Genomic DNA, 13,352 nt, shown 5'->3' on the forward strand with positions numbered 1-13,352 from the left:
CGAGGGTGTGCAGATGCATATGCAGAGAAATACCACTTTCTTATTTGACATGTTGAATTTATACATTTTTAACACAATGTGGAATTCTTCACTGAGTAGAACTGAACATCTGCTTGTGACATTACTTAAAATAACTGAAAAATTCAGTATTAACTGAACTTGGAATTTTTGTGAGGTTTCCGAGATCTCACTGTACTTTAACAACATCTTCTATGAGAAGCCAACTGTGTCTGGCATATTTGAATAAGACACACTAACAGATATTTTACTGAAGGCCGCTGCAGATCTCATACACCTACCTTTCTTTTTTCTCAAGTTGCCTATACTGTATGCTACAGAAAAGCAAGTTAGAGTTTTAGGAACTGAGGAGAATTTGGGAAAAGGGTAAAGAAGACCGTTATTTTGTCCCTATGGATTTTGAAACAAAGGTTCTAAGCAGACCACTGACAAAGACCAGCATAAAAGTGAATTGATGCAGTGGAGTTACACTTACTGTTCATATTTTAATTCTAATTCATTTTCTAGCGTTTCCTGCTAAAATTTGTGTTTCCAAGGAATTGATGGAGTGACAGGGGGATTCCTCTGGCCTCTAGCCAGTTTGAGGCCTTAGTCTGTAAAGTCCTTTTTTCCCAAGGCTGCGAGAAATTGCAGGCTTATCTCCCCATTCCAGACTGGTAAGAGTTCCAAGAAGCCTTGACCTTGTGTCCCTTTGTCTTGGGGATCCCACAGAAGTGTGGACAGATCTGGCTTCGGGGTCATAAGGCAGAATGCTGGCCTGCCAAGATGGCAAGGGGACTTCCTATTGCCCACCTGTTTTTATCGTCAAAGTCCTAAGTTCAGCAACAAAGGGGAACTTTCACCTTGTCCCTGGATCTCGTTCTTTCCTGGAAGTGAGGAGACCGCTGGCACTAGTGCATATACTCAGGCCAAGCGGAGCCCGCTTTCCTTGACTTTTCTGATAACTGAAGGTACAGAAGGTGACCTCAGAACTTTCCCTGGGAATCATTCTGAGGCACTGAGTCAAAGTTGAAATTGCTCTGATAGTCCTTAACTGTTCAAGGTTGGGAGAGTAGCAGATGTCTGGCCCTAATGCCACCTGCACATGTGAAGTACCCTCCACCCTACATTCTGCATGGAGAGTGAGATGGAAACAACTGGAAAAAATGGAAAGAAACAGAAAAAATGAATTTCTCAAAACCAATTTGCCATGTTGTTCCAATCTTGCTCAAGTAAATAGGTTTGGAAAAGGTAACTGTCTTATTTTTTCTGCCAAGTATGAGGTATTTCAGTTTTTCCTTTGTGGTGGATACAGGAAGAGACTCAGGAAGTGACAGTGTTTAGCCCGGAAAGTTGTTAAACATCTATACTTAATGTCATTGCTTTGTTACTATGCAAAGTTGTAACAGAGAGCATTATATTTTATCTTAAGTGCTTGGTAAATCACATAATAATTAAAATTTACATAAAATACACTAATGCATAAAGTTTTAGGGCTTTCTCCTGTTATGCTCATTTGTTTATTTATTTAATTTTAACCATTGTTCTTATATGACATTTTATATGTAGATATAGATATACCTTTTTTGTATTTAAAAATGCTTATTTTCTGGAAATTTTTAAAACAATGTTTTCCTGAGTTTTATATTTAGCAGAGAAGAGTTCAACAAAGTTCCATAAAGCATTTCTTTAACTTGCAATTGGATATGATTATATTTACAATGCCTACTTACTCTTCAGTTAAATACACTAAATATTATTGTTTTCATGGCCCTTACTGTTATTTCTGGCCTTTCATATAAGCCGGAGGTCAGAAGAATAGAAAATACTAAATAAATTTCTCAGCAGGAATTTCAGCTTCTCTTCTCCTATATGATCATAATTTGGATTTCCAGGGAGGAAAAATCTTATAGGCATATAAAATTGCCTGAATTTTGCTATCATTTCTGCCCGTAGTTTTTAGAACACTAAATAGATAGCATTCTAAACCATAGTGGGTAGTTTTGCATGGTACATGCTGACTATAAATCTTCTTGGTTTTTTTAAAAAACGTAATCCTAAAGCGAAATATATTTTGAGTCCTGAATTTATATAATTCTCCTACAGGCAGATAAACCACTATGACATCTTATTTTCAGATCTCTCATTGGTTCTTTCTAAACTTTGATGTCTGAATGTCTTTAAACATGTTTAATCATCGTAATGCATAAAACGATGTGGGGCAGTCTGACATTGTTTGTCTTTGTGTGGTTGAAAAAAATGCAAAAATAAATTGTTTGTATAGTGCTGAAAATGGAGGTTGGGATTAAATTGACCTAAGGTTAATGATAGGATGAAGATCAACTGTCAAGTAGCAAGAAAATGCTATAGCCTTGGCAATAATTAATGTTGAGCAATGACTGGAGTTCAGATTATTGTAATGAGAGATGATATGCTGTTCTGACTGTCCAAAGGTCAATGTTACTTGGTTTCCTATGGTTCGGGGTAAATAAGGAGGACTTTCTAGTGAAAACAATGTAACTGGATACAATGAGGCTGCAGTGACCCAAGGTTCATGGAGACATTGTTAGTATGTATGAAGAGTTTATAAAATATGTAGCAACCAACGTTTTATGGAATTTAGTGCTTGAATGGGGACATGCAGGGAGGTAGAGTAAGGGAGGTGTTTATTTAACTGTAGAAAACAGATCGGAATTATAGTTTCCAGAGTCCCATATGTTGGCTATTATCCTGTAATTCTAATGAATCTTTTCTTGAATCCTTCATTTTCTGAATGGCACCATTCTTTCCATAATATATCATCCGTTGTCCTTGCTCTAATAATGTATTACATTAATATATCATTATGCAACAGATATATTAGAGTAATACATTATCAGAACAAAGCAATACAGTGGTGATGTATTTCACAAAGATGGCTCCACCTGGGGCAGGTCCAGAAGCAGAATCAGTTCAAAGACAGGAGGTGAGTCCATGTGACACATGCCCTTAGGCGCCTGGCATTTGGTTCCAGCTGTAGGAGGAGACCCAAGTGTAAGGTACATTCTGGTTTCCCTTGGATCATTGAGCCTTCTCCAAAATCCTTGAATATGGTGAATTTCATTTTTGAAAAAGAAATGAGTGGCATGAGTCTTCTATGTGGAGAATTTTTTCTGACAGTGAATTGTCCTTATGCTGTGTTGTTTCTGTAGAGAAAGTTCATCCAGGAGACAAGCCCAAGGCTCAGGGGTCGGGTGGCTTTTGTGCCATTTGCCGACATGGAAGGTCAGCAGTACCTGCTTTCCCTCAACACTTTGTCAGGTCCTTTAACCTGGGGCAGGTGCTTTCAAAATCACACTTTTGATCCATGAGTAAGCAGAACAAGTTCTAAAGATGCTCACTCTCTCCAGGAAAAAAAAAAAAAAAAAAAAAAAAAAAAAAAAAAAAAAAAAAAAAGCAGAATTGAAGAAAAGAAAAGATGCAGGGAACCAATATACTTTATCCAAGATGGGCATCTGCTCATTCTGTTCAGCTGATCCAGAGGAATGGCGCACTCACAGGGGAACTCCAATACTTGCTTAGTTGACTTTCAGAGGAAGGATTTTTTAAAAATGTTTTTTCTACCATAATTTTCATTCTCTCAATAATTGGTTTAGGAATTCATGATGCAGAGAGGGTCAGAGCTGCAGGACTCCAGGTCATAGGTAGGTAGGTTGACATGTTTACATGCAGATAGGGTCATGGCCGTGCCATGGCTGGTGTTGGAATTTTGATGGTAAAATCCCATTCGCATTAGAGCTATCTCTGCTGAAATCAGATTTCTTGTTCATTGTCACCCTTTGCAGCTACTAGGATGAACTACAAAAATTCCAAGGAAAGGAATACAATATTTATAATGACTCAAAGGCAAACTGACTAGAAGCAGCAATTGATGGGAAGAATTCCATTAATCATGATGTGGGAGAGGAGAGGGTCAGACTTTCTAGGTAGTGACCTCTTACATTTGAATGAACCTGAGAAAAAGAGTTATTCATTTCTATTCCTTCCTTTTTAGAGTCCTCTTACAGCCGTGAAGTTATTCTGTCCCTCCCTTTTTCCACAGGAAAAGCAATAATCTCCTAATAAGAGCCTGCAGCAGCCGCCACCTTGAGAAAGTAGTCCCAATTTAAAAAGTATGGCATCCCGTGGGGGTTTGCCTCTGGCAAGGAAGAATTGGGAGTGTTCAAAGGAGGAGCACTATACCTGCTAATGTGATTTTACAGTAATTGTTGTGACTATTTATCACATGGCTTTTTCCTAGACTCTTGGTGTAAGATGTTTGTTAACTCACTGGCCATTTTCTAAGTGGTTGACTTCAATGGATGGATGGATCTATTCCTTAATGGGTCGACTACCCTGTAATAGATTGCCAGGTATCTCAGGAGAGAGAGGTAGGGAGGTGCTGTCCTTCTATCAGTTCTAGTGCTTGGAAGTTTGTTACAAAGCAAAATGTACATGAATTGTGTGCCTGGAAGGGAAAGAATTTTGAGACTCAGTGCAAAATGGTAACAACTTCAAACAGAAGATACAGAAAGAGGCTTTCAGGAAGTGGCAGTGGTCTCACAGATGAACTTGGGTTCCATTGTGTTGTATTTACCAGTGACCTTGCCACTTAATACTGGATGATAAGAGAAATAATTGAGTGCCATTTTAAACATTTTACCAGAATAGACTCAGTCTCTACAAGAGTACTGATATATCCTGTCCTCTGAAGTACCATAGATTAATACATTGATGTTAAATATTTTATAAAATGCACCCATCAAAAGGCTACAAGCATATATCAGTTAAAAATTATGTATCAGTTAAAAATTAAACAATCAAGGCAAACACACACACACACACACACTCAGCCATGTTATACTACCCATCACTATGAACAAGTCCATCAGTTGAAGACCAAAGAAAGATAAATAACTCATATCAGGTCTGCAAGTAAAATACATTTATCAACTCACTTCATAAATGCCTTTTGACATTTACAGGCTGTTTCTATGTGGGCCTATACCAAGAGGGATTTACATATACATACTCTTGTGCATTCTCTGAGCTTATAGTCTAAGAATAACAACCAAGGAAAGTCTACTCAGGTCTTGCCAGCATGCTACACTAATAGAGGAATTATTTTAAAAATAAAACAAATTAATATGGTTGTCTTTGGGGGATTTTCTTATATCACAATCTGAATTTGGAAGACAGATGAATTAGAAGGCTTGCAACATGAGTACACAGTGACTTGCAGATATTATGGGGGTTGGGAGTGCAAATCATTTCCAACTTCCTAGGGCAATTTGGCATTGCACATTTAAAGCCTTGATATTTTTCATTTCCTTTGTCCTGGAAATTCTACTTACAGGAATTTTTTTTTAAGTCCATGGAGATTGCAAAAATTTATCAACAAGAATATTCATTTTAGCATTATTCACAATAGGCAAATTTTTAAATATTCTAAATGTTCAAAAATATAAGATTATTTTAATGGATTATAAAACAGACATATAGTAGAAGCCTATGTAAATTTCTAACAATAATAATAAAAAGTAATTAATAATATCACAAGAGGGAAGAACTATGTTCCAGAACAATATTAGTGAATCATTCCTCTTTGATTAAAAAAAAATATGCACATGAATATCTTGTATACTCCAATTTCTTTGCACATCTGTAGATAGCACAAATTTGCCAGGAAATACTCAAATTTTAATAACAGTTACCTCTTTGTGATGCAATTATGAATGATTTTATTTTACTTTTTTGTTTTAACTGATTTTATTTTATTTTTGCTTATTTCTAGTGGCTTCATTTTTTAAATTAAACTTTTTACCCCTGATAAAAATGCACTAGAGGGAGTGAAAATAGGTGTTAGCACGGGGAGGGGCATGGGAAGGAGATCAAGTAGGAGATGTAGGGAGGAGCTGGGAGCCTTGAATACTAAGGTAAAAAATGGAATATTTTCTCCACATATTACACTTTATTGGAGTTATACAAAACGGAACCAGTATTATCTAAATTTTGATAGTTTCACTCTATGGTCAAAACTAGAAACAATTTGAACCTTCTCCAAATCAAAAAGCTTTATCAGGAATCACACATTATCAGAGCAGGTGGGCTGAGTAGCCTGGAGCTCTTTGCTCTGTGGTCACATGGCAGGGTCTCCTTAGCTGCCATTGTTCTTTGTAAATATCTGGTGACCCACAACTGTTTATGTGCATGGGGACACCTGTGAGATCCTCTGTCATTTTAACATTTGTTGCTGTTATAATTTAAAATCTTTTCTCTATCCTACCTATAATACTGTAACAAGGTCACCCAAGAGTATATTAAATGATGGAACTGCCAAACACTCAGGAAACTCAGGGGCTTTGGACTAGAACTTAGATGTGCTAAATCTCAAGTGAGAAGGCCAAACAGTCACCATCATGCTCTGGACTCTTAATTTAGGAGAGCATTTCAAATTATTAGAGAAAATATAGGGAAAATAAAAAGCAGTCTTAAAGCAAAGGTACGTTTCATTAGTAGATTTATGCACTCCAAGATTGCATTCCCCTCCTGCACGACTTTATATTCAGTCCTGTGGGAAAAGTAGCTTTGGATTATGTAAGTTTTGAATTATATGAATTTTCCAGGAATGCATTATTTGCATAAAATGCAACCATCTTGTACCAGGGAGGTGGCAGCTGGAGGGCCCAGAGGGCATTGGGAAGAGGGTAGTATCCGTGTAGCTGTCCGTGTTTAGATCCTGCCTAGGTCTCTCCGCATCCAGGAGGATGGATTAGAGGAAGAGAAGATGGTACCTGGGAGATGAGTGGAAAGGGGCAAGGAGGAGTTAAAACTAGAATAATAAAAGGCACTGGAGCAAGCAATTTACACGGATCATGTGGTGAACGCTCACAGCCCGAGATGCCATATTTCTTCTTGACAGTAAATGAAAAAAAGCAAAAAACAAAAACAAAAACAAACAAAACAAAACAAAACAAAACAAAAATCAGAGGCTCCCAAGAGACACGCATGGCAAGACACTCTTGTCAATTCATCCGTCTGCATTTTGTCTTTTTGCTTATTTCTAAAAGAAAAGTTGAATTTTAAAAGCAGTACATGTTTGAAAAAAGAAAAATTCAAATAAAGAGGAAATGGCTGGGGGCAGGACTGGGGTGTAGCACAATGATAGAGTCTCACCAGGTGCAGAGGCCTGGGTTCAATTCTCCAGCACTGGGACACACACACACACAAAATATTTAAGAGAAAATGATAGCTCATCACTCAACAGTCTCCTACCTCCCACCATTGAATTCTGCTCCTAAGAGATAATTGCTGCTAATTGTTGATTATGTCCTTCTAGATGGTTTTAGACACATTCATGGATCTTTCTGTATTTACTGTCTTGCAATGTGCTCTTCCCTCCATGTAACACGTGTTGAGGGCGTGGAGTCATGGACCACCTTATCCTTTAAAAAAATCTTTATTTTTAAGAGGAACATCAGGTTCACACCAAAACTGAGTGGAAAGTATAGAGAGTTTTGATAGACCCCCTGCATCCCTCTTGGTGGGCATGTTTACAATCAATGAACCTACATTGAGACATCATTATACTCCAAAGCCCATAGCTCATTAAAAAAAGTATATATTTATTTATTTATTTTGTGGTGCTGAGTATGGAACCCAGGCCTCAAACATGCTTGGCAAGTGGTCACCATTGAGCTATTTCCAGTCCATGAAGACCATTGTTCCCGTTAGAGCTCACCCCTCTATGTTCAGGTACGATCAGGTTTGGACAAATGTATAATACCACATATCCATGTATCTACCATTGCAGTTTCATACAGAAAAGCTTCATTGCCCTAAAAATCCTCTGTGCTCTGCCTCTCCATCCCTTTCTTCCCTCTGATCCTTGGCAAGGCAGTCTCTTTACTGTCTCCTTAGTTCTGCCTTTCTCGGAATGCTATAGGCTTGGAAATGCACAGTATGTAATCTTTTCAGCTTAACTTCTTTCACTTAACAATATCTATTTAAGTTTCTTCCATGGCTTAATAGGTATTTCTTTTGAGCACCAAGTAATGTTCCATTGACTGGAGGTACCACAGTTTATTGATCCACTCACTAAAGGACAACTTGCTTCCAGGTTTTGGCAATTATGAACAAAACCATTATAAACTTGTATGTGCAGTATTTTTTTGCGTGGAAAAAAGTTTTCTAGTCATTTATGTAAATTCCAGGGACTGTGATTGCAGGGTTATAATAAGAATTTGTTTAGTTTTGCAAGAAATTTTCAAATTTCTTCCAAAGCATCTGTATCGTTTATTAATTCCCACCAATAATGAGTGCGTGTTCCTTTTCACACATCTTCAACAGGATTTGATGTGGTCAGTGTTTGGAATTTTGGTCATATCTAATGGGTGACCTTTCATTATTTAATTCCCAATTTCCTAATGACAAATATAATGTTAAGTGTCTTTTCATATGCTTATTTGCCATCTATATTTCTTCTTTTGTGGGGTGTCTTTGGACAGTTTTTTAATTGGGTTGTTCATTTTCTCATTGTCAAGTTTTAAGCATTCATTTTATATTTTGGATAATAGTACTTTGTCAAATATTTTCTTCCAGTTTGTGAATTGTTTTCTCATTCTCTTGACAGTGACTTTCCCAATGCTGAAATTCTAAGTTTTAATGAAGTTCAGATTATCAATTAATTCTTCATAAATTTTACATTGGTGATATTATCTAAAATGCCATCACCATAATCAAGGTCACCTAGATTTTTTCCCTGTTATCTTCTTGGAGTTTTATGGATTTGTGTGTTGCATTGAGGGTTATGATTCATTTTGAGTTAATTTTTGTAAAGGTTGTAATGCATGTGCCATATATATAGTATTTTTTTGCATATAGATGTCCAGTTGTTCTAATACCACTTGCTGGAAAGACTGTCTTTGGTCCATTGCAATGCCTTTTGCTCCTTTGTCAAAGATCAGTTGACTATATTCTTGTAGGTCTATTTCTAGATCCTCTGTTCTGTTTCATTGACCTACTTGTTTATTCTTTCACCAATATCACATTGTTAAAATTATTACAACTTTATAGTAAATTGAATGCAGGTAGTGTCAGTCTTTTAACTTTGATCTTGTCTTACAATATTGTATATGTTATCCTTGTTCTTCTGCTTTCTCTGTACAAACTTTAGAATCAGTTTGTTGATATCCACAAACTAAATTATTGGAATTTTTTAATTGAAATTACATTGGGAAGAGCTGACATCTTGACAATATTGTGTCTTCCTATCCATTAACATGGAATACCTTTTTCTTTATTTAGTTCTGCTCTGATTCCTTTCATCAGAGAGATGCAGTATTCCTCATAAAGATGTTGTATATATTTTGTTAGATTTATGCCCAAGTATTTCCTTTTTGGGTTTTAAGCAGAGTAAATGCTAATTTTTTAAATTCAAAATTCTACTTCTTTATTGTTGGTATATAGGGAAGCAATCGATGTTTATATAGTGTCCTGCAAGGATACAATTTGCTATAATCTCTTATTAGTTCCAGACATATTTCTGTCAATTCTTTTGGATTTGACATGATCTACACAGGTGATCATGTCATCTGCAAGAAAGACAATATTTCTTCTTTATCAACATATATTTTCATATTTCCTTTTCTTGTCTTATTTCCTTAGGTAGGTCTTCCAGAACAATACTGAAAAACAGCAGTGAGAGGGGACATCTTACCTTGATCTTGGCAAGAAAGCTGTGCTTCTTAACTATTAAGTGTGATGTTAACTGTAAATATTTGAAGGTATCCTTTATTAAGATGAGGAAGCTCCCCTTATTTCCTAGTTTTCTGGTAGTTTCCATCATAAATGGATGTTGAATTTTACCATATGTTTTTTCTGATAATGATAATGTGATTTTTATGGAAAATAATAGTGTGTCATTGTGGGTTCATCAGTTGTACCAAAAATACAATCTTGAGATGATGGATTACATTAATTGACTGCGAATATTCACCAGGCTTTACACATCTTGGATATATTCCATTTGGTTGTGGCATTTTTTTTCAAATTGTTGATTTAGTTTGTTGATGTTTTATAGAGATTTTTGCTTTTATGTTTATGAGAAATATCAGTTACAGTTTTCTTTTCCTGTAACATCTTTGTCTGGATTCAGAATGATTTAGGAAATATTCAGCAAATAAGATACTCTCTGTTATGACTTTGAATCCTGAATGAATGACCCAAAGAAAAACACTGGAAAATGATGTAAGTGACCTCATCCCAGGCAGGCATAACCTGATTAGACTATTCTATTGACTGTGATTTGTGCTTCCCTAGTCCTCAGAACCACCTCATCCCCTGTTGTATCAGGCCCCTGTTGATCTGTAAGTATCTGAGAACCTTGGATAATGGTTCAGCAGTGATTTCTTTTGTCTCTACCCACAAACTCTAACTTGTGATTGCATCTTTCCATCATGCTGCACATGCACACATATATCAAAAGTATATGTCTTTGACACAGTGGAATGAAACAAGGATATGCTCTTGCCTACATAGACTGGCTCTAGCTATCCTGAGAGGTGAAGTGACCATTCTCAGCACACCTACATCTCATTGCCAGCTCACCAATGGATTAGGTACACCAGTGAGGAGCTCTGCTCTCATTTATATTCACATTGTTGTATACTTAGACTCCCAATTTGCATTATAAGAAACTATGGTACAATGGGTATTCTGCAATATTGTTACCATCCTAAATTAACTTCCTGCATGCAAATTGTCCCCCAAATTTGTTCCACAATAAATCTTTATAAGTGAATTTATTATGGGCCAAACAGTATCTACACTTTCTCTTTGGCACAAAAAGAATATCTCTACTAACTCTAGGCAAGTGACCTCTTCAGGTACCCTACTGGATGATGCCAATTGCTTTGCTCTCCTCTGTAGAAAGGGGTGGACCACATCACACAGAAGATTCAAACTGCAAGATTCCTTCTGGCTTAAAAATAAAAATTCTGCGTTTCGTCTGGAAGTTATGCACATCTGTCAGATTCTTATAGACTGCTGTGTCCTGTCCCAGTTGTGAAGCCTTTGTAGACTATGGCAGAGAAGTAGCGCAGTGTGTGACAGTTGCCAAGACTCCCTATGTGTGACATTATTGCAGGTGCTGCATGACACTCCAAGCTTCTTCTGATCCTCATGTGGACCCTACAAGGAATATCCAGTTATAAGCTCCAATTTACATATTTAAGAAACTGAGACAAGAGAAATTAAACTTTTCCCAAGGTTACCTGAATAGTAAGTTAGCAGATCTAGAAGTTAGATATGGAACTGTCTTCTCTACAGGCCTCAGGAGTAAGTACATATAAAACAGGTACTTTTAGTTTACCATCTTAGAAATTATGCTAATTATGAGCAGTGGTTTTCTGATCCTTAGGTCATAGTGACAGTGCTGTGTTCTTGTCAGCAGCTTTATTCTTCAGGAATGTAGAGGCATTTGGGGATGCTTTTCAGGGAGTCATTCCTAGAGACTGAGTTTAGAACCAGACTGCCTAGTGATCTGTAAGGGCAAATCCTCATCATTCACCAAGATCCAGGTTATGGCAGAGGCTGCAGAATGGATAACCCAACTGCAGCTCCCAGCCCTACTTCCAGTTCACGTCTACTGGGAAGGAGAGAGGGTCCCTTTTGCAGGCCCCTTTGCCATGTGGTTGACCAAGTACTCAGCTATAGTTAATAAAGCAAGGGGGCTACTTTGGTCTACTCGGGGGTCTTGGGAAAGATTATGTTCTCCAATAAAAGAGACAGGCCCAGGAGGAGAGCCAACGGCATTGCCCTTCCCCTTTCTTCCTGTCTTAGCTCTTCAGGTCACTTTGTGTCATGAAGAAATGAGCACAAAGCAACGCAGAGCAGCCAGCTGGTAAGAGCCTGGGCTCATGACGGCCACCAGGAGCTCCTAAGCCAGAGTCAGTAACCACTCACCTCTGAGTTTCCTGATATGTATGTGTATGTGCCTGCATATACACTTGTTATAGCAGGTCTAATACAGACACTGTTTTAACAAGTTGTACACATTGTGTGTGCATATATGTATATGTATATATACATATGTTTGTGTGTGTGTGATTTTATATATATATAGAGAGAGAGACTTCTGTTTGTGTTTGTGTAAACCAGGAATTAGCAAATTATATTACCTGCTTTTTCTATTATAGTCAGAGCATTTTTTAAGGATATAAAAATTTATTTATTATTTATTCATTTTATTTGTTTGTTCTAGATATGCATGGCAGTACAGTGTATTTTGACATATTTTACATATATAGAAGAAGTATAACTTGTTCCAGTTAGGATTCCATTATGATGGTTGTGTATGATGTGGAGTTACGTTGGTGGTGTATTCATATATAAGGATAGGAAAGATACGTCCAATTCATTCTACTGTCTTTTCTATTCCCATCCCCACTCACTTCTCTTCATTCCCTTTGTCTAGTTCAGTGAACTTCTAATCTTCCCCTCCTTTGTTGTGGGTTAGCATCCACATAGCAGAGAGAACAATCTGCCTTTGTTTTTTTTATTTCACTTAGCATGATATTCTCTTGTTCTATCCTTTAACCAGCAAATGGCTGAGTAATATTCCACTTTGTATATATACCACATTTTCTTTATTCATTCATCTGTTGTAGGGCACCTAGGCTGGTTCCATAGCTTGGCTGTTCTAACCTGAGCTGCTATAAACACTGAAGTGGGTGGGTCACTGCAATATGCTGATTTTAAGTCCTTTAGGTATAAACTGAGGAGTGGGGATAGCTGGTGGTTCCATTCCAAGTGTTCTAAAGAATCTCCATACTGCTTTCCAGAGTGGTTGCACCAAATTACAGTCCCACCAGCAATGCATGAGTGAACCTTTTTCCCCACATCGTCACCAACATCTATGGTTACTTGTATTCTTGATAATTGCCATTCTGACTGGGGTGAGATGGAATCTCAGTGTGGTTTTGATTTGCATTTCTCTAATTGCTAGAGATATGGAACATGTTTTCATATATTTCTTATTTCTTGGCCATTTGTATTTCTTCTGTGAAGTGTCTGTTTAATTCCTTAGCCCTTTTATTGATTGGGTTATTTGGTGGTTTTTTTTTTGGAGGGGTGGTTAAGTTTTTTGAGTGCTTGTATATCCTGGAGATTAATGTAGAGCATTTTTAATTGAAACATGACTAAAGGATTACCTCTTCTGGAATTTTCTCTCCATATCTTCCCATTAATAATGTACCATATGTATTCATAAGTTATTTTATCATACTTAACCCACAGAGCTAGATTGGCTCCTTCTCACTTCTCTATTAAACTTTGAG

The sequence above is a fragment of the Sciurus carolinensis genome, chromosome 10 (genome assembly GCF_902686445.1).
Source record: "Sciurus carolinensis chromosome 10, mSciCar1.2, whole genome shotgun sequence".
In the NCBI taxonomy this organism is placed as follows: Eukaryota; Metazoa; Chordata; class Mammalia; order Rodentia; family Sciuridae; genus Sciurus; species Sciurus carolinensis.